Raw genomic sequence first — 22,328 nt, forward strand, 5'->3', positions numbered from 1 at the left:
AGTTTGTCAAAGGTATGATGCACAAGCTAGAAAGAGCATAGCCTGAATTTCAGATCATGAAGATGAGTGTGGGTGAGGAGCAAAAACAAATGATCTTTTAAATTTTCAACTGAAAACTAAGGCAGGATTTGGCTACACACTACATGCCAATATTTTCATCCAAATTCTAATGTGAACAGAAAGTAGGAAGGCCCGGGTAGGCGATACTGAAGAATATAATGGGGAAGACAAGATTGTTGCTTCCCAGCCAAAATATTAGTCCTTGTTTTATGAAGTTAGATAACTTGTCAGCCTGGAAATAAAAAACACAGAAAAAAGTATGTTGTGGATGGATTATATATATCTATCTGATCCTTTTCTAAACACAGCATGGCCTTCTACTTACAGGTTGGGCAATTCTGACATCTTCTATGTGATTCTCTTCAATCCTTTTCCCAAAAATACGTTGTTTACCTGAGGGAATTATTTGCCTTTTGGAAACATCTGTAATTTGTTTTTACCCATACTTTTTTGCTTTAAGGCTGACTATGCTATAACTACAAAGAAAGAAAGAAAGAATAGTTTGATTCTAAAACAACCCTAGCTGTTTTGGGGGTTTTGTTCCTTAAGAAAATGGTAATGCTGAGACTGGGTTAATATGATAACATACAGTTAACTAATCTGAATACAAATGGCTTTTTTGGTGTCAGTGGTTTATCTCAACACAAATTATTTGGTGTTTAGTGTCAGTTACAGATTGAGTGATATTCTGAAGGAGGGGGAAAGAATTGATACTTAGCTTTCTAGTACATAATATGTTTGTGAATGCCAAGGAGCGCTCTGTACAAATGATGTTTAAAGTGGGCAGTTGCTAGAAATGTGGAGAAGTTAAGTATGTTAGAAAAAGCTGTAATGTTATGCTTTGTTCTTTCCATCTTTCAAGACCTAACACATAAAATCTTTAGGGTACTTTTGTATGTCCTGACTGCATTGTTGGCCTTTAGACAAAACACTAAATGGAGAAGTATGCTCAGCTCTCTAGAAATTGGCAGGCATTATTCTGTTGCTGTGCAATGCAATAGACTTGGCAGGAGTGTGAGGGAGGGTGTTTGTGGGATGCAGTGAGGAGGAAGAGAAAGCAGCATGCCTGAACTGTTGTCTTTAGACCTGTCTGTTTACTAGCTGTTATTGGCAGACAATGCCACTTGTGTTTTTAGGTATTTGGGTGTTACCTGATGGACGTTAATGTTCATCTGCACTGTGAACAAGTTATTTCACAAACTAAATAATATTTTGAAAATTGCTTGGTCTATAAACCTTATGGAGGAATAGTGATGATTTTAATCCTGTCTTGACATGCAAATGAAGTATCTTAAGGTCTAGCATTAGTGCCAGATTTTAGTGGCTTGTTTGCAGCCTTACCCCTGAAAGATTCTTTCCCTTGATCTTTTTCAGATGGGCCTGTGCACCAATGTAGTAGTGCTGTCATCTTCGTGTGATTGGCCTACAGCATTTATTTGCAGCTTACAGTCAGGACCCATTAAGTAGAAGTTGATGCACCAAGTTACTGTGGTGTTATTTTGTATTAACTGACTTCGGAAAATACTTCTCATCCCAGTAGCTGCATGCAGATTATGCTGCTGATGCTGGCTAGAGATAGCAATCGCTTTACCCTGGGATTAGGATCTCTTGCAGGTCCACATGAGAAAGTTGTGTCACAGTTCCCAGTGCTGCCCTGATTTGTGAGCTTTGTGAGCGTATGACAAATGAGGAAACACCTTCAAAATCTGTGTTTATTTAATATATTTTTTTAATTCTGGAGGAGTAAATTTATCTTTTTGCTAAGATTGGATTCTGCATCTTTGTGTATATAAAAGGCTGTTAAAGCACACGTTATCACAGAAGCATATTTAAAACTGGCTTCTGTTGGCACTGAAGACACTACTGGCTGAGTAAGGGATCTAAATTTGGCCTTTAAGAACTGTGTCAAGTTTGTCCTCCCACTGATTTCACTGAAAGCATGATACAGACTCTCAGCTTGAAGTCCAGAGCAAACTTTATTAGTAGTTTTGCTGATGCTGCTGTAGCATTTCTCTCTTTTAATTCAGTATACAAAATAGGCATTGTCTAAAGTACAGTGGGTGAAATGTGTTTTTTTTTTATTTCTGATGTGATGCTTTCTTCATTGTAAGCATTGCTACTGTTCAGATATTACCTTTTCCACTTTTTTCCCTTCCATTCACTCTTGAAATTATATCAGCTCTTCTTCTGCTCAAAATATGTTGTACTGCATTCTGCTGGAACTTCACAAAAAGATGTGACAGCTTGATTTGTTTTTCTGGTTTTGGAGTTATGGATAAATTGTTTTCAATTCTTTTGTAAGTAAATGTGGTTTTTTAGATCCAATAATGAAACTTAGGCTCTCACTGTCTACTTTAGCCAAGATAGTCATCAATAAAAAAGTCAGACTGCTAATTGTTAATAAAAGCTGTAATGTAGAGAACTGTAGTCATGCTAAAATGGTAATAAACAGTAGAATTAAACATTTTTTTGTAGGAACCATGGGCTGGAGCTGGTTGGAAAAGGTTGGAGTTTCTATTCCAGCTGTCATTTCAAACTGTTTCATCTTATAGTACTACTTCCATAAGCTCCAGATAACCATTAAGTGATGGAAAGAATATCAGTAGTAACACTGAAAAATTGAGACTTCAGCTGTCTGGTAATGGAGTAAAATGTAAGTCCTCGAAGAGTGAATTGTAGAGTTATTCCCTGTATGGCCAAATCTGTACTTAACATGGAGCAAAGAAAAAGAATGATTAGAAATACTGTGAAGTTCTTTGATTTCCTTTCAAAGAACAATATATTTCATGGTTCCAGCTTTAAAAAAAAAAAAAGGACACCTTCTCAAAACTGGAGAAGTGAATGTCTTTCAATGGCATGATCAGACTGATAGCGGAGATTATATAGGCCAAACAGAATAATTGGTGAATGTGTTTCTCTTACTTGAACGTTGAAGGTTTAGTGCAGTGTCTTTTCCAAGGGAAGCAGAGGAGACAGCCTTGCAGAAGAGTTAAAACTATGTCTGTCTATGCACACTAATGCTTGCAAAGATGATTTGAAAAATATTTTAAGACTAGATAAATAATAAAAAATTAGTTGTTCAAACATTGCATCTCTTAGCTTTAAGTTCTATTGTAATAAGAAAACGTCATCAATGTATTTGCTAGAATAAAGCTGGTTAATAGGCCTCTTTTCTGTTGGAGAGCCTTCATACAGCTACTTTTTAACTGGCTTTCCTAGGTTGTATCTGCTTTGTTTCTTTAGCTTTGTGCATTTTTAGAGAAATGCGATCTTATGACTTTATGGGAGTGGAAGAGTTGGTTGGTTGATTCGACATCCGTAATTCGAGAGACTATGTACTTTTTTAATAAACAGAAGACATGAAATAAGGAATCTCCTGTATTCAGTGGTATAGAGGTTTTGTTTGGGTTTGGCTTTTTGGCCTGCTAATGCAGTGGTTGGAGTGTCTGTTAGGATCCTTAAAACACTGTCAAGACAAAGCAGATTCATTAATTTGAGCTAGTAATTCTGACGTATTCTCCTCAAGGGCAGGTGTTCTTGTTGGTGAGGAAAAGATCTAAAGACATAGCAATATTCGCTCCATTGTTATTTCTGGATTTATGCTTCTATGCTGTATTTTTAAAGCTTGAATGTGTGTACTCAGAATGGCCACAATGTTCTCTGTGCTCCTGGTACCAAGCATAGCATTTCCACCTCACTTCTTCTGCTCTTCCTCAGTCACTCCATGTCTTGCCTAATCTTTTCTTTCCTGACATGTTTATTAATTTCTCTGTTTACATTTTTGCTGAATGCATCTGATCATATTAATTTTTTACAAAGTTTGTGATCTGAGGATGGTAGTAGAAATTACAATGTACAACCTTAATGTTAAAGGTAGTATGAAACACGTTATTGAGTTATTCTGAAATAGAAATGAGGTAAAAGTACTGCAGGAAGTAACTGATAACAAAAAAGGGAAGGATTGGGTGAACTGATTTAAGGAAGCTGAAATGAGGACAACGAAATACTTTGAAATCTGAGATGCTTAAAAAGCTTCTCATTCCTAATAACTTATGTTTTAAACTATTTAACAATACTTATGTTTGTCAAAATAAAGCTGGTTTAATAGACCTCTTTTGTTGGAGAGAAGCTGGAAAGGAATGAAGATCTTAAAAATGTTACGCATTGGCAAAATGCGTATTTTGACACTGGGGAAGGAGGAAGTGTAAACCTTGTGCAGAAATCACAATGTTGGCAGCAGCTGCTGTTGCAGGAGAATTAGGTAGTACATTTACTGATGTGCTGACTTTGCAAGGGTTTTTTTCTTCTGTGAGTCTATTATGCTTTTTATTTTATTTTATGGAGAATGCAAAAGGGAGCAGATGGCAAGGAAGAATAAACAGATTTGTTGAGAGTATCATCTAAAAATGTTCACTGGGGTGGAGACAATTGTTCCTACAATGACTAAAAGGGTGGAATGACTGATTTTATTAAAGTATAGTGTATATTTTGGCGATAAAACTGTGTGTAGTCTGGCCAACTAGTGACCGATGTGTAGGGAAACATATCTGTCTCCATTTATTCGAAGAATGTGTAAAGATGAGTTATTCAGGCTGGCCCAATGGGATATAACCAGGAATAATAGGCTGGAAATTATTAAGGAAAGAAAAATGCATGCTGTGTCTACCAGGAAAAACTTCCTAACAACATTCTTCATACACTGTGGAATAATTTTCCAAAGGAGATGGTTGAAGCCAAATATCTTGACATGCTTTAAACTGTACTGGGCAAAGTGCTAGGAACTATTCTGTAGGGAAAAATCTTTAACTGGCAGGAGGATGGCTACATGATCTAATAGGTCTTTTCCATCTCTAATGTCTATAATTCTGTTGTGTTCTCACACATGGTGTTCAAAAACAGTTAACGGAAAACTCTCCAGATGGAAGTTAAAAATCCCTGTGGCACTCTTTGAAAATGAGTAAGGGATAACTGCAGAATTAGAGCCAACATTCCTTTTCTCAGTAAAACTGGTTCTAATATCCACGGCTGTATGAAAGCTGTTACCGCATTCCTAATAGTTGCTTTGTTTGCTTGTGGTTACTTCAGTGCTAATATCTGGCTCGTCCTGTCAAGTGTTCTGAGATACATGGAGCAAGAAAGATCTTCAAATCTCAGTCTGCCATAAGTCCTAAGGAATAAAAGTTAATTTCATTTCGTTTTTTAAATTTTGATTGCTTCTTGTAGAGAACTTTTAAAGTTAAGGAGTTGCAGGTGGTGTTTGGAAATGTTTCTGGAATGCAGTGATGACTTCGAAGCTTTCTACAAAGTTTGTTTTGGTTTTAAATGTTTGTAGGCTTCTTTTTCTCTCTTTTTGCTCTTTAAGCGGAGCCTCTTGTTCAAAGTGTGTATTTTTCATTTAGTCAAAAAACCTAGCATGACTCCTGTGCTTGGGACAGTGGGGATGATGAGCACCAGACCTTAATAGACCCCTGACTCCTGAGTCCTAATTCTGTACTATGCTAAAGGTGGATGGCACGCGTGTCAGCACCGAGCCCAGCACCATGGCACACCAGAGCAGCAAGTACAAACTGGAAAGCACAGCACAGAGTAGAACTGGGAGTAAACTGTGCCTGCACAGCAGCCGTAAGTGTGGGGACAGTCCCTACCAGCTACAAGTACTGGAAGTGCTACAGGAGAAAATGCAACTTATTCTGAATCTTAATGCGAAGCAGTTGTACTTGCAATTCAGTGTTGCCTTTAACAGACTTTTTCAGTCTGCGGGTGCAACTCCTCTTGTTTAAAAAAAAAAAAGTCCGGAGGAGAAGCCTGACTTACTTAAATGGATGGGGCCACAGAAGACTTAGAACTACATGTTTTATTTTGTCTCTTACTCAGCAAGGGAGATCTGCAGGTCTTACACTAGACACATGAGAAGAAACATTAACATCCTAAGTACCTGAACCAAAGTCTTAGGACACATTTGTGTGAACTACTTTGTGTTGAAGACGACTCCTTTGTAGGCCCATTAAGCACTTAAACAATTTTAAAGGAGTAAAAAAAAAAAACCAAAAAACACCAGGTGGGGGGAACTTTGCAGGCAGGGACAACTGCCCTTGTCTTGTAGTGCAGGCCTTTGAAAGTAAATTGTTTGTTGATCCCCATAATGGCTGAATCCAGGATAAGTAGGAATGAAAGCTAATCTTCCATTGACCCCGTCTGGATGATGCTAGTATTCTGGGTTACTTGTGTTTCCTTTTTAAAGTCATGGTGATGAGTTGGGCAAGGATGGGATTTATGTGTGACGATATTATCTGAGGATCCGGAGCCATTCTAAGTCACCGGTTTGTTGCATAAAGTTCTCTTGTAGTGGAGGGCATCATTATGTTTTGACAAGTCCCTTAAGTGCTAATAAAAAAGGGGAGAATGTTCTAGCAGAAGTACTGCCTCTGCGCTTTAAAGAAATACCTGAAAATTACTCCATGTTTATAGTGCTTGCTGTAGTATTGTCCGTTGTCAGGCAATTCAATAGCTTGAGCTTTTGTCCTTAGCAGGACTGCTCCTGGTTAATCCACAGAGAGCACATAGAAATATCAGTATTTCCTAATTCTTCCTCCTCCAACCACATTTAAAAAAAACACAGTTTATATGATTAAATAAAAGCGTAAGGGAAACAGTATTGCCTTTTACTGCATTTAGAATTCAGCTGTGAGCATACAAACTATGTAAACGTTCACCTTTCAGTTTGTCCAACAGTATTTAGTCCTGTTGGCTCACCACTTCGATCTACTGAAATGCAGAGGACAGAGGAGAGTCATGCAGTTGAAGAAAGAGTTTTTAACTACCGTTCTCTTCATGCCAAGCACAACATAGGACCTGAATTGAAAACAAAATGACTTACTGCACTGTATTTGACCTACAACTTTAACCCTTGAAACTTAGTATCGTTCTCATTCTTGTAGTTTCGCTGGGACACCTTACGTGGAATTTAGACAGCTTTAGACAGCTTTAACCTGTATCTGTTCATAAGAAGAGTTAAAGGGTGGCTTGACAGGAACAGAGTAACGCATGGAAATGTCACCCTAATGCTGACCCTTCAGTTTCTGTTCCTGATTCTGTAGGCAGTTGTATTTTAATTATTCTGTATTGTGGAAGAATGTTAAATTTGTCTGCAGTAATGGGGGGAGGAGGGGGAAGTGCAAAACACTGTGTAACACTTTAATATAACCTTTATGTATTTTAAATAAATCCACATAATGATTTGATAGTATCCCTTCATGTTGTTTAACTGTTGGTAAACTATTGGGGTTTTTTGATGTGTGGTTTAGGTCATTGGCAACAATACTCATCTGACATGTAATTATCCATTTGCTTTATTTGATACGAGTTGCTGCAAACTGTGTTAGATCCTAGTTATGCAGTAACTATATAGTTTAACCATATGCAGTCAGAAACAACACATTTTGCTGTCATCTTGTTTTCAATCTGTGTTTGCTTTGCTTTCTGGGAATGTATAGTGGGAATGTGTGGCTGGTGGCTCTTAGTATATGTGCTAGCGGGAGTACAGAGAAAGTCATGTTGACTTTTAGCTCTGGCTGAGGAGTGTACTACTTGTGTTTCATTTGTGTTAGATTTCTTGGTTTTGCTTAAAATCATGAATTTTCAGAAATCGGTATAAAAGTAACTTGTAGGTAATCTGTACAGGTATATGACTATATGTAGTTAGCTCTTCAAACTTGGTTGATTTCTGATGTCCAGCATTTTCCCGATTAAACTGTTTCCCAGGATTGCTACAATTGCTAGTAGTCCGAAAGCAGTATTTGGGAGCAACTAACTGCTTTTTGTCTTGAGTAAGGCATTTTACATTGAGTATGCTGAAAGAATAGAGATTTCCTCTCTCTTTTAAAAGCTGGAAGAGAATTGGAGAAAGGAATTTTTGGTAGCGTAATCAGCATGTGAAACATTGTCGTAGTAGAGCTCTAGTTAGAGTAAACGAGGAATGTATATAGCTTTCCTATTTCTGCAGATACTCATCGTAGAATTTATATTAGTGGGGAGCTAGGGGTGATGCTGGGGCAGTGGGAAGGTTTTGTAGCGGAAGTGCTAAATGAGAAGCTGATGTGAATTTGGCAAACGGGAGAGTTTCCTAAGATGGAGCATCCTCTTAGCAGCCTCAGCCTGAATCCTGGCTGCCTCTGAGGGCTCCCACCCTGTCCAAGATGGAAGTTCCCGCAGAGAGCACTAATATCATCACTCACTGCCTCAACGTATCGTGCTAAGGCGTGGGGCTTGACTGCTGTGAAACTATGCAATAAATGCCTCCCAGGGCCCAAATGAACATACCTGATCACCAAAATGCATCAGAGTATAGGAAGGCATTTCTACTAGTGGTGCAGCGACTGGCACACCTAATAAAGAAGAAGGGGATTAATCTGTTACTGTTTGGTCACTGCCACTTTTTTCTCACTGTATTAGTACGCTTAGCAATTCTTAACACTAAATGTGACTATGTGTACTTACTTAGTATGTTGTTTTCCTTAGTAGACAATTATACCAATCTTGAATGGAGCATTTTTTGGTAACTAGGTTAAAGGATTCTTAGAAGATTAAAACAGTAGGCAGCAAAGCTTGTTAAGGAGTTTTTATTTTACAAGCCCTCAAGAATTCAGAATATGGCTTGCTTACTACTTAAAAAAGTCCAAACGTTCCTTATAGACTCCATTTCAGAGCCAGCATCAAATCTATGCTATACTTGTCTAAAAATCCAAACATGCACTCTTGGCCGTTACTGTTTACTGAATCAGAACCCTACTGTTTCCACTTGCACTGTATCTAATTTATCGTAAGTGACCACAAAAACTAAAATTATTTATATGTTGGTACCTAACAGCTCCACTATAGTTAAGGGTCTGTTGGCATTTCCATTATAAACCTTCCCTTTGAGAGGTTTATAACTTGGCGGTTTTACTTTTGCTTCAGGCTCAAATGTGCCATTTTCATCCAAGCACAAATTCTTCTACAGGATTTCATTTAAATCAGTTTGGCCATTATTTATTTTAGAGTGTGTATGTTGGGGAGTGGAAGGGAACACACTATTTAATTTTGGTTTCAGAAGCTTTTTGGTCAGACTATATAATGAAAGAAAAATGGTGCTTTTTATTTTATTTTGTAGGTACTTAACCCTTCCTTGGATGTGTCAAAGTTACTAAAACCATGCTTTTTCAGGTTGCTCCCAATGCTCACGTGCCACACGTCCACTCCCACCCGCCCACCCGTTTCACCTGCCCCTACCTAATGACATGCTTTGAGGAAGCATCCCCTGGCTTCTGGCAGTGAAGGGTTTTTGGGGGAGTGGATGCAATAACATACAGTGGATGTTCTGTTGAGAGGCCTCAAGCCAACAAGTCCAACCAAGGAAACAGATGGAGCTTAATTGGAAAAAGACAGGCTGAATGCAGTTGTCAGTCAAATGTAACCCGATGTGGTTAAGAGTGGCATTTCCTATGGCTCTGCCATTTCTTGTGGGATGTGTGTAAATTACTGCTTGGGTGCAGTAATCCTCGGAGTCTAAAAGTGCTCCTGAATGCTGAACCACAGAGGAATTTCAACTCTTTTTTAGTCATAAATTCTTGCCATAGTACTGTATTATTATGCTAAATAAATTCTTGCCACACAAATAATACATATCTATAATGTTTCAGTACTAATCATAGTAACACGGTACCCGTGTTCTTTTACATCGTGGTTTAAGAATACAAAGAAGGGCAATTGTGTGCAGAAAGGTAGAAGCTTTTATTAGACCAAATAATACAGCTGAAAATAGAAAACAAGTTTCTGAGTTAGTTCTTTCATCACATTGCGCAGTAAAGTACAATAGCTTATTTTTTTTCCTTTGCTATTGAATTACTCACAAGAAAAACCTACTCAGTGGAAAACAAAGTGGGGAGAGAGTATGTGATTTGGCAGCTTCTTGTGTACTCATCATTTTGGGGTCTTCTTTTTTCAGGTAGTTCATGCAGATTACTGATTGGACAAACAAGTAATATAACTGCTTTGTTGTATTTTATCTTCTGTTTTACTAACAAGAGGGAGAAGGGTAACATGAGTATAATTAATTAGGGCAGCAGATACCAACAGCTTATTGAACCATAGGGTATTAGATCCCATTGAAGCATTTGAAAGTCTTCTCCATCTTGCTTTTTTTCCCCCTAATTCCAGATATTAATGAATTCATAGGTCAAACATTCCAGATCCTGAATGTTTTAGAGACAACTCATTTTAAATTTTATTAGTTTATTTTTAGTTTGTTGGCATTATCATTTAAAAGCACTGAAGGCTAAAACTTTAGTATATATTAAAACTTGCTATTTTCAGCCTTGGACTCTGGAAACAGAAGCTTACAGAAACAGCAAATGTCACAAGACACATGATTAGTTCATCACTACCAAAACTCTAATTTTAATAACATTTTCACTGGTATCCCTTTATTGCTAAAGGTCAAGAAATTTAAACTATATGCAGTCATGGGCAAGAAAATCATTAGAAGTACCTTAACAGAGCACATCTATAAAGCTCCAATTCAGCATAAAAAACTTAAGCATCTACTTAAGTCCATCCATTTCAATGGGAATTTAGTGCAAATTGAAGAGGTATGTCCTCAGTGTCTGTTAAGTGTCTGTGGGGTAATCCGTCTGTCTTATGCTACTGAGTTAGTATCTTTGAAACTCAGTGGTTTCAAAGCACTGTGTAGAGCTGACATCCTGGCCATGATTTGGCTGGACTTTTCATGCAGCTATAAGCTAATTGTTTTAATTATTTGGAAATATCCTTCCTCCCAAACCAAACATAGAGGATTTATTATTTGGTATCACCTAAGTTCAAGGATGTATTGTTTGCTATTTTCAGCATCTAACCTTATCAATATATTATTTAAACCTTGTTGAAATATAACTTAGCACAATGACTTATCCTCTCTTCTGCCTTTCTTGGAAATGGGATAGTATTGGGTTAGAATATTTATGGTTATTTTCAAAGCAGCGTCTCCTGCAAACATGACCTTGAAGCAGAACTATGTATTTAGGCTTTGCAAGTTGTTATGTTTCATTACTACTCTATTTATGTCTCTTCAGCACAACAATGACTGACTCACTTTAAATGCTGTCCCTCACTTCCTAACTCTCTAATTGGAGCAGAAATAATGTCTTATTTTTCCTCTCCCTTCATCCTCTCCAGTAGGTGTATTGCTGTTTCTCATGAGGTTGCAGCTGGGAATGAGCATTCTTGAATCTCTATTGTTATTCTATAACACCTTGAGTATCCTCGACACTGGCTGATGAAATAAAACACATTTTCTAAATTCCGGTTGTTGCCCTGGATTTCCAGTGACAAAATATACAGGATTTTGGGGGGAAAAGAGAACTGGAGAAGGTTTATTAGCTGAAAGGTGCTTGTCTGTAAGTACCTGGCATAGGCTGCAGTTGTGAAGGAGTGTTTCTTTTATTGGTGTAGAGTTGTGTAGAGTTTTAACTGTTCCTAATGCTCATGTAGGTTGCTGAAACCACTGAACTTTGCAACCTTGCCAAGTGTTAGTAGAATACCTACCTGTACTGACAACACTCACTAGGAAGGTATCTACCTGTTCTTGGTCACCTGCATGTGTTGCTTCAGCTGGATCTGAACTTCCCAAGCTGAGGATGTGTTTTCCGAGGGCAGTACAAGTTGGATGCCTTAGACCTCTGAAGCTAATTTGTGCAGCCCATCATTACTTTGCCTCCCTAATCAGATAGTTCCTATAAAAGCCAACAAATTTAATTGTCACTGTGAATGAGTACTCACTACGATGAGATAGAACTCCATAGTTTTTATGTATTTAAATAAACTGCATGGAAATTCAGCTTAGGGAGGGGGAAAATTAAGCTGGAGAAGTCACAGTTCAGGCGTGAAGGCCCTATTTGTAAGTGTTGCACATAGGCTTTCAACATTTTTCTTTTCCTTAAAAAAGAAACAAAAGCAAACAAACTAAAAATGGCCAGAAAGAGGTAAACATGCTCCCAAAAAAAGGTCCCTGATTTTCTTTTCTTGTGTTGATTTTCATATATTTGTGGAAACTTCGGTAATTTTTCCCGGTATTTAGAAATTGTCAACGTTGGTTCACGCTTACCTGTGTTTTAGTGTGCATGTTCACCATAGAAAGATTTTCAAAAGTGCATAAAGTATATTATGTGCAGGTGTTCCTGTTAACTCAAATGGGAGATTATTTCCAAAAATAAAATCTGTGGCTTAAATCTGAAGTTACAGGAAAGACATACAATAAATCTGGTGTATTTAATTGATGATAGTGGAAATGCTATCAACAAATATAAATAACTGCTGCCCCTTCTAAAATATAAGAGATTATAAGAGAGTGACATGTTATTACAATGCAGTAAAATCATATGACTTCATATGAATTAGTGTTTCCGTTATTAACAGTTAATATTTGAATATTTCATTTTCTCCTTCCTCTTTACATTGACTCCATGTACAGCTCAGTCAGCAGTTATTTCTTAGTATGAGCTTCTTAATGAGCAGAGATGTTACAAAATGAGTTTTATGGACTTTTTTCTTGCTTTCCCTAGCACCGTAGTATATTTTAGATCTCTTATTCATGTAGAAAAGTAAATAAGGATTTAATTGCAGTTCTCCGCTCAATGCTAAGCCAGATACTTGGCATACAACTATCATAAGGGTTTCTTTTCTCTGCCTTGTAATGACCTTAACTTGACCTAAAATGACTAGTTTCTGTAGGGATTGCAATGGCTCATGCTTGGAAAGGTTCTTGTCTGTCACTTGGTGGTTGCTTCGTGTGTGTGTGTGTGTGTGTGTGTTTTACATGACATCATAGTGTCTGTACTATAATTTCCTAACAAAGGCAGAAAAACTAGTTCCACATATTTTAATGCAATTTGCATTAAACTGCTTCCATATACTCAGTGGAGCAGCAGAGACATCTAGACATGGTGTTTTTCTTTTTAAATAATATATGCTGGAAATACAGTAGGTTTAAGATATCTGTCTGTCTGTCTCATTACAAATCCATTTAAAATACTAATCATAATTCATGTTCCCTCATTCTTTCCACATTTAGGGGTGTTACCTGGTTTGGAATAGCCAGCTGTCTCAAACACTATCCGCATTTTTAAAGGAATAAGAAGTCTTGGCAGACACTGGAACAATTAATTGGCTTTTTCAGCCAAGTCAGGTTAGGAAAGTATTTTGCGGGGAGGGGGCCGGGTGGGAGGGGAATACAACCTCCTGGTTTCAAGTTTGAGTTCTATTAACCCTTTAGGAATGGTAGTCAGACTTCTTACTCAGCACAGTTCTCCATCTCTGACATTTGTGAAATTTATTTCTTAAGTGAAAAGATTCTGAACTATTAATATACAGGAAAAATATGTTTTATTAGGGGGAGATGCCTGGGATGAGGTGGCAAGTGCTGAATCTAAATTATGATGGATTTAAAAATCTCTGAGGTGAAATAAGCATTAGAATCTGTGTTAAAGAACTCTAACGTCCTCCTAGTATATACTTTTGGAACAGAAGAAGGAGGAAGGTGGCATCTGAGGCACAGGATGATGCTGTCTTCCTGTTGAGTTAGGATAAAATATTTCAGTGTTGGACTTGCTGACTGCATTCCACACCTTGGCTTAACGACAGATGCTTAGTTAATATTTAATTCCCAGCTCCATAGGTTTGCTTATTTTCATTCTAAAACCAGAACAAGTACTAAACACCAAATTTTAATTACATGTACGTCCTTGCATTCCTGAAATGTTCTGCTTGTTCACGATTCTGTGTACCTTTGGTGGCAATGAATCGATTTATGGCAAAGAATTTTCAGCACGGTTGCTTTTAACAGTTGGATGCTCTTGTTCCGAAGACTGTTTGTTTGTTTGTTTGTTTGTTTGTTTCAATTGTCCTTTATGGAGTAAACTACTAGTAGTTTAGACTGGAAACTGTAAAGTTAAACTTTTTGGAATCGTTACTGCCCCAAGTGGGAATATAAACCATATTGAACAAAATTTATTTAGCCTATTAAAAAGTCAGCCTAAAACTACATTTAATTAGTTTACACTATTACATCACTTGTAGCGGGGAGTAGAACTTAGGCAGAGTAAAAGGAGCTCTATCAGGTGAGCTGACTGTGGCCCATATGGGGCTTTAAGATAATGATGAGTTTAAATTTCCTCTTAGAGCTAAGTGAGAATAAAACTGGAGGCAATAAATACTCTTGGCCAAAGCCATTAAATGAAAAAGCTGGGAATTCTCCAGCTCTTGACTTAAATTGTTTGTTTATCAGCTGGCGCCTAGTCTGGAGTCAAGAGCTGGAGATTTCTATCTGTGACAGAACTTTGAAACTCTTGCAGGACACTTTCATTTTAACTTAAGGTAACTTGAGTTTATAGCTTTGGCTTTAAAGATTACTAATGATTTACTCATTTCCTTACCATTTAACCAGAGAGGACTTTTTCCCAGGAAGGGATCTGTGTTTATTTAGGGCCTTTGTCTGCGGAGGGATTAAAAGGCAGCCCACCAGCATTGTGAACTTGATGGTAATAAAAGGTCACCAACACACACCATAAAAACGTTCTTACTATGGAATTAATTATACAGTGTAATTTTACAAAGCATTTCAGTAACCCTCCTTTAGACTTCTGCTGTATTTGATTTTTCCTCAAATGGGGAAAAATTCAACTTTTGGCATTAATTGTGCGAATTGGACTCTGTGTGTATGTGTACAACTGTTTACAGTATAATATACTCATCGCAAGTTCAACTCACAATTGAAAACAACTGTAAAATTCCAGCTGAAGTTAGGTCTGGACATGTGAACTTTAAAACTTAAAATACTACACACTGGGCGCAACAGAATGAAAAAAGACTTGTTCGCTAAGAAATGCAAATGAGTAACTTAAACATTGTTGCCATGTTTGGTATTTCTATAGAATATGGCATATTTTCCAAGCCATTAAACACTGTTCAAACAGAATCCTGTTATTTTTTCTAAGCCACCAGGTGGCATTGCAGCCCAGCCTGCTTAAAATAGGCAATTGATAATTTATAAAGATTTGTACAGAAGGCATTTCTCCCCTCCACCCCATTCGTTTTCTCTAACTTTTAGGGCTTAATTTAGAATATCTGATAATGATGATTAATGTTCCTAAAAAACAAAGTGATTTAACTCTAGATTTTGTTTACAAAGGTAAAAAAGTGTTAAAATTGCCATGTCAGGGTATTGGCAAAACTTTTTTTGCTTTGGTAAGGTGACAGCAACAGAATTATATTCCTATTTAACTTAATTAATGAGCTTAGATTCATCCACAGTGAAGGTCACAATAATTTCTTAAAAGCTGTGGAGTGGACAGGCATGGAAGAATACGCAGAGGAATCCATGTGGCTTTCTGTATGGAGTGCAAAGATATCTTGCTATATTCAAAACAAAGATGAAAAAGTACAATTATGAAGTTGGGGTTTTTTTCCTCTTCTGCCTTAAAAAGACATCTTTCCTCCATTTCCAATTACCATTTAATCATACCCTCCATACTCTTATGTAAATGGACAAAAGAAAGCACATACCCATGAAAAATAGCCATAAAATCATCTTTCAGCAATTAACTAAATCATTAAATAGGTAGTAACGTGTCATGTAGCCTGTTTGACAAATTTAATACAATAACATAATACAATAACAATTTACTATGTCAAAAACATAGTAAATCTCTAGTTTGAGTAACGGGGGGATTTTTTTCCCCGGTTTTGTATTTTTTGAATGTGTACTTTTATGCTTTCTCCTGAAACAGATGAATTTAAAGTGCTACTGCAGTAATTTATCTGCATTTACTAAGTGCCACTCCTCTTGTGCTGTCGCCCTTTTTCTTAGACCATTTAATGGGCGTAACCCATTTAAGAAATGTATATGTTTTCAAAGTGTCTCTGACCTCCCACCTTGTTGAAGTCCAAACGTATGTTTTACTGTAGTCTGAGTATCTGAGATGCAGCATAACCGAAATATTAAAAATTCAGATACTAAGCGAATAAGAAAAACCCCGTGTGATAATTTACGTAATGCTTTCAGCAAATTGTACTTTAACATTGATTTCTTCACTAAGAAAAGGAGTAGCAGAATAGGTAATTGAGGCTTTTGACCCTGGATATTAAACTTTTAAACTTGATACAACAGTCTGCCTCTAAGCTTTGTTGTATACTGATATTGCTACTTACTTAACATCAAAAAGCTGTGGTAGTTTGCCTTTATAGATTGCGCCTGTGTTCTGGAATTGCCTCCTGCTGTCCTTGAACTGTTTCTTAGTTTAACGTGTTAGATTTTCTCATCAAAGCTTTTAAGCACGATGTTTAGTTAACACTTGTTCTATCAAATCTGATACAGTAGACTGGTTTGGAATAAAACTGTTCTTTTCATTAACAAACACGATAGCCTGACAGGCCTCTTTCCCAGCACATCATGGTTTTTTTGTGTAATGATATGCACATGCAGATTTTACATTGCATGTAATCTTTATGTTTGCCCAGTTTGCAGTCATTGCTCTAGGACTAGAGTAAATGACTGGTTTTTGCCAAGATTCCAAAAGTAAACTGGCCTCATTAAAAATAACGGTTGCTGAGAAAAGAATCTCTGTAAGTTGAAGTGGTTTGCTTACAGACCTGTTTAACCATAACACAGTTTTGATTCTCTGTCTACTGGTTCAGTTCAGTATGACACCACCGCTGCTGAGAGCTGCTACGGGATTCACAGCACAGAGGTGAAAAACAAGAACGTCTGGATAAAGGAAGAAAAAATAGAATAATAGTATCCATTTAAGATCCAGTGCATTGCTTGAGCTAGCTAGATAAAAATTGGGGAGTGGAGGAAGAAAGGAGAAGAACAAAGTAGTAAAATGTCATTTAATGACTTCAGAAAACAGAATTTTCTTCGACTTTTCATTTCCTGTAATACGTGTGTGTAGAGATATTGTGTCAAAACCATGGCAATGTTGTATATTGCTTTGCCCATTTTTAAAGTGGTTTGAGAAACATATTTTTTAAAATAGAATATTCAATAGAAGCGTATAACGGGAATGTTTAATTGCTATAATCAGTTACAGCTACAGTCATTTTAGAGTGGCTGGATTTTATAGTATTTGTATACTTACTGCTTTAAACTTTATAAGAGCTGTTTCCTACATAGACACTTCTGAATTTTTTTCTTCCTTCTGTTTGTAAATGGTTTTGGTTTGGGTCAGTAAAAATGGAAATGCTTAAATATCCAGCGTATGGTCTTTAGAAAATCTGAAAAGTGGCTACTTTATTGTCAAAAGTTGCTTTTTTTTAAGATACATCCACATGTGGCTATGCATATGATTTTTTGCAGTTGATATTCCTAGTAATATTTTGTTTCAACCCTACGTGAAATTTCAAAAAGTACAGTAAAGCCTTTTCTTAAGGGAAAAAAAAATCTCTGCATATTCCCAAAGACTCTCAGATTTGTAGCAGATGTACTGGAATCCCACTACTAAAACAAAACCAAATCTATTTTTTAAAAATTTCTTTTTTTTAAGAAAACACTAGTTAGTGGCAAAGTAAAGATACCACACTACTGGTAATATATGAAACTTGTAACCTCTGGTTTATACTCCAGCTCATACTTCCTTGGAAGTAAACGTAGAGCAAGAAATTAAACCTGTTTCTGTAGAAAGCACCCTCAAGCTTTTGAAGTAGATGCTCGGGACCATTGGTTTCACCATTTTCTGGGATTAGATAATTATAATTTTGTAAACTGGGTGTAAAATAGATGAGTAAAGAGATTATAAGGTAAAACCTTAGAAGCCCCAGTGAGTTTCAGAACCGAAATCTGCAGAATCTGCTTTAGAAGCAGAATTCACAGCTGGTGTATGTTGGATAGTGGAGCAGGACTGAGAACAGCGAGGAGCAGTGTCTTCAAGAAGTGTAGTAACTTTTCAAAGGTCAGTCCTGTTACTCATTTCAAAAGTCTGTCTTCCGTAGTTACGCTTTCCTGTACCTTTGCTCAGGGCTGTGCCTGACCAGATGAAGTGTGGCGAGATTGCAGAACTGCTCCCTCCCAGGACACCGAGTAGCTCGAATAAGAAAAACTATTCTGTGGGGAAGTGGGGTGTCGGCTGGAGTGTTTGTGAAACAAGTGGTTGCAGTGTTGAACGGTGAGGGGCACGTGGCTGTTGGAGTAAAAACTATTCAAGAGCAACTGGAATATAAAATCCTAATTCTTTTATGGTCTTCTTGTGGCCTGCTTCATTTGACGAGAAAGAGGGAAGAGAAGGTGTCGGAGAACATCTTTTATGTGTGTGTTTGATTGTCTGTTTCAGATTATTACTCTGGTGAAAAAACTAAAATATACTCAGCAACAGGCAAGGGTTTTCCTCTCTCAGAGGAATAATACGCATCCTGGAAAAGCACACATTTCTGTCCTTTGCTGGTTTGTGAACAATGTGGCTGATATAAATACTTCTGGATTTTTTTTGTTTTCTTAAAAATAAAACACCTATTAAATAAGGTGACAACCAGTAAGCTGAGAAAATTTGATCTTGAAATTTTAAGTACATCATTGCTTATTCCTAATTTGACTTTTTTAACGACTTAAGAAATAGTGTTTCAAGCAAGTAATAGTGTACATAAACTGTTTAAAGTTCTCACCTATGGACTATATATTTTTTAGGTGCTAGTAGATAGGACATGTTTAATAGTGTGCGTGTGTGCGTTTATATCTGTGTTCTTTTTTCTTATCTTACAGTGCCCTACCTTACATATCAGAAATGACCCAATAAAATGAACAACAAAAAGGGTAAAATTTCCTTACAACAACAAGAACCTAAAATAACCATTTTATAATGCCAATGAGGTAGCTGACTGTGTGCATTATTGGGTAATAAGATATTCTCTGATGTGTTTACTGCATTCAGCCTTCCACACAAATATGTATTGAAGCCATAAAATGACAGTAATTGTAGTCGCGTGCACCTTACCTTCTTGCTGAATTATTTCTGTTGCATTAATGATTATATAGTGAAATCATTTTTGTTGCTACTATAAAAATTTTATAGAAAAGAGAATTGATAGATTTTCAGTTTGTCAGTAATTTAATTATGTTGTAATCTCAAATTTTGTATCTGTGTAAAATCATTTAATGGTTAAAAGTTCAAACATGCAATGCCTCATAAGACTGAGATAACTTTGAAATTATTTGTATATAAATAACATATTTATTATATATATAATGTATAGTACTATAGGAAACTCAGATTAATGTGATTAGACAGTGGAAAAAATATTTGTTACCATTTTTTGCAAAACTGACGTTCTTTGTCAGTTCCACACAGTGTGTTGAAGGAGGGTGGTCGTGTTCTGAACGTTGTATCAACACTTTGCATTCTTTAATAGTGTCAATTTTTATAACATTTTAGATAAAAATAAATTCATTTTTAGTTTTAAAAAAAGTTTTTTTCCCTATTGCTAGACTATGGGAAACTTGTTATCGTTTTGATGGTTTTGAAGAAAAATTAACCAGCATGGTACAAGTTCTATCTGTTACATTAGATGAACCTACACTTTGTCACAGAATTAGATTTTATTATTTAATACTTAACAATCTTCCATATGTTTTTCAAGGCTGACTGACCTGACTGTAGAATGTGTCTGTGTTCGTCTGTTAACTTTATTTTTCTTTTGAGTGACACACTGTGTCCTATATTGTGAAAATAACCTGTAACCTTTGAAAACCAATACAGTAACAGTAAGAGTAATCAACAATAAGAGTATCAAATGGTAGGAGTAATCAATACTTTATCCAGGGTATGCATGGGAAGCAGCTAGAAGATAGCAATTGAGCGCTGTAGATATTGAATGATGATGAACAACTGAACAATGTGGTTTTCTTCCACTGACAGGCCAATTGGAATGACTGAGGGCATGGATGTGTATGGTGAAGGAAAGTGAGGATGGAAAGGTATGTGCCTCCCAGTAAAAATGGACAGGCAATAAGGTATTGGGAGACTGTTTTGGAGGAAGAACATTCTCTAAAGGCAGGAAATCAAAAGGTGAGGAGAAATAAGACTATCCTAGAAGTCTCAGCTTAGCCTAAAATTTTCTCCTAAAATTTCTTGGGGGGGGGTGTGAAATTTTTTTTAAAAGTGAGAGCAGCATGCTGAAGATACTGCTTTGCTTCACCTGTGGGTTATTTCAAGTAGTCTCTGAAGCATGCAGCTCTCCTAAACAGGTGGACTCTGAAGAAAAATATCTAAGTAGAAAATGTTGTAATGAGTATTGGGAGGAGAGTGTGACACTGCTGGACTGTGGACTGCCCAAGAAAAAGCTGAAGTGTCATCCACGTAGGTAAGACAGATTCAGAGTTACTAAGTGGAACCAGGAAGGGAGCACAGGGAAGAGAGGAGACTGTACGCATATGGGTGCTGACTTGGAGAATTTTGTACTGATGAACTCAAAGTGACAAGGGTTTATGTCTCTCTCCAAATGAAGAATGAGGAGGTTTTATGTCTTGTTTTTGTGGGAGGAGTTTGTCTGAATGAGAATATTGTACCATAAAGGAATAGCTTTGTTAATGTTAAGCTTGCTTTGGCTAATAGAAAAACTAGAGACTTACTGGATGAAGAATGTCATTTCCTCAAGGCTTTGTCATGGGCACAACCAACCTGAGAAAGCATTTCAGAACTAGAAAATCTAGAAAACAATATTGGTTAGCATAATCCTAGACTACTTCTTGCACTCCGGGGCTGTTCTGAAATCTGGTCTATTTAAAGGAGATGTTTTCTGTCACTCATTGGGAAGGAAATACCAGTGTGCTGTCCTGGTGTCACATTTTCAGAGAAGTCCTGATTAACAGGGGCTTCTGGAGGTCATCTAGTCCAGCTTCCCCCTTGAAGCAAAACTGTTGCCATGATTGGATAAGGTAGGCTGTGACTTTCTTCTGCCAAGTATTGAAAACCTTTGGTGATGGAGATTCCACCAACCCTGTCTGTTTAATCAGGTCCTGTGCCACCCTCGTATCCCAGTGAAGAGGTTTTGTAGCTAGTGTGCAGAGGTCTGATACAGACGCCAGAGTCGTATCCCAAAATGCTAGGGAAAAGAAGTACGTGGAAGAATGAAAACTCTTTGTAGGTATACTTTTCTTGTCAGTCCTGATATTTTTGAGGTGTGACACATTTGAAACTTTTGTGTCTTGTTTGATGAACGCTGTGCCTTGGACATGTTTGTAATTTTGAACATAACAGCTCCGAGAGTCTCAAAATTGGTCGTAACATGTTAAACAGTGCCAGTGATTCAAAGACACATGTAGCTGGACTTCAGATTCTCATTATCGAAGTAGTTTTGAAAATAGGCTTTGCGGGTAAAGTTGTGTTTGGGATCCAGAATTCAGACAAGTTGATACATGATGCTGATACATAATTTCTTTGACCGTTTGGTTTTCACTGCATGGATTCAGTCACAAATTTGGTGGGTTGTCTTTGCCTGGATTGATGGTGGCAAAGCCAAAGGAAAGTAAATAGGCAGGATATAGTTCTTTTTCTAAGTCTGCAGCCTTCAGGAAACTGTTGACATATATTTAGTCAGTCACCTCCTTGGATGCTTCTGTAAAAATGAAAAATGATGATGTCGTTAGGATGTCTATAGCAAACCCCACAAAGCAGTTGTTCCGCGGGTCTTTCATTGTCTGATCATATGTAATCTTTTTCTTAGAGGCAGGTCATTTTATCGCAGTGAAAAAAGGTTTTATTCTTCTTTGATTGGGGTTTTTTGTGTGCTAGCATTAATAAGTCTTGCGAATTCCTCTAAGAGTGGAAGCCTAATAATTATCTCCTTGCTATCAAAGAGCTAGTCTAGTTGATGCTTGGTATTTGCAATGTCTAATGTCAAGGTTCTATACCAGTAATTAGTACCAACACTTCCCACATACTGAATTTATGGCACTGTGACCACATTTTTACATATGTTGAGGGATACTTCAGTAACCCTCTTAACATGAGGATATTAAGAAATATGCTCTGTTATCTCTCCCTAGAAATTTAGTTTGCTGCATTTTTGGGTTTTTGCTCTCTGGCAGCAAGTGTAATGAGATCGAATTGCATTATTCTGTAATGCTTTTCACCTAATTATACATGATATTTAAAAGAAGGGGCCTTGCCATGCTGCCAATATAGTGTGGAAATACAAAATAACTTCTGTTGAAGACCCTTTTGACTGTTAGAAGACATTAAGTGGCCAGATAA

General features: G+C 37.1%; 1 protein-coding gene across 1 annotated transcript in view; it reads left to right on the plus strand.

Moving 5' to 3' along the window:
• HIBADH (3-hydroxyisobutyrate dehydrogenase) overlaps positions 1 to 22,328 on the plus strand; it is an 85,603-nt gene that overhangs the window by 16,868 nt on the left and 46,407 nt on the right. The gene's annotated exons all lie outside the window — the stretch shown is intronic.

This window comes from Nipponia nippon, unplaced genomic scaffold, assembly GCF_047370975.1.
Source record: "Nipponia nippon isolate SJK-2023a ecotype South Korea unplaced genomic scaffold, ASM4737097v1 scaffold_1, whole genome shotgun sequence".
Classification (NCBI taxonomy): Eukaryota; Metazoa; Chordata; class Aves; order Pelecaniformes; family Threskiornithidae; genus Nipponia; species Nipponia nippon.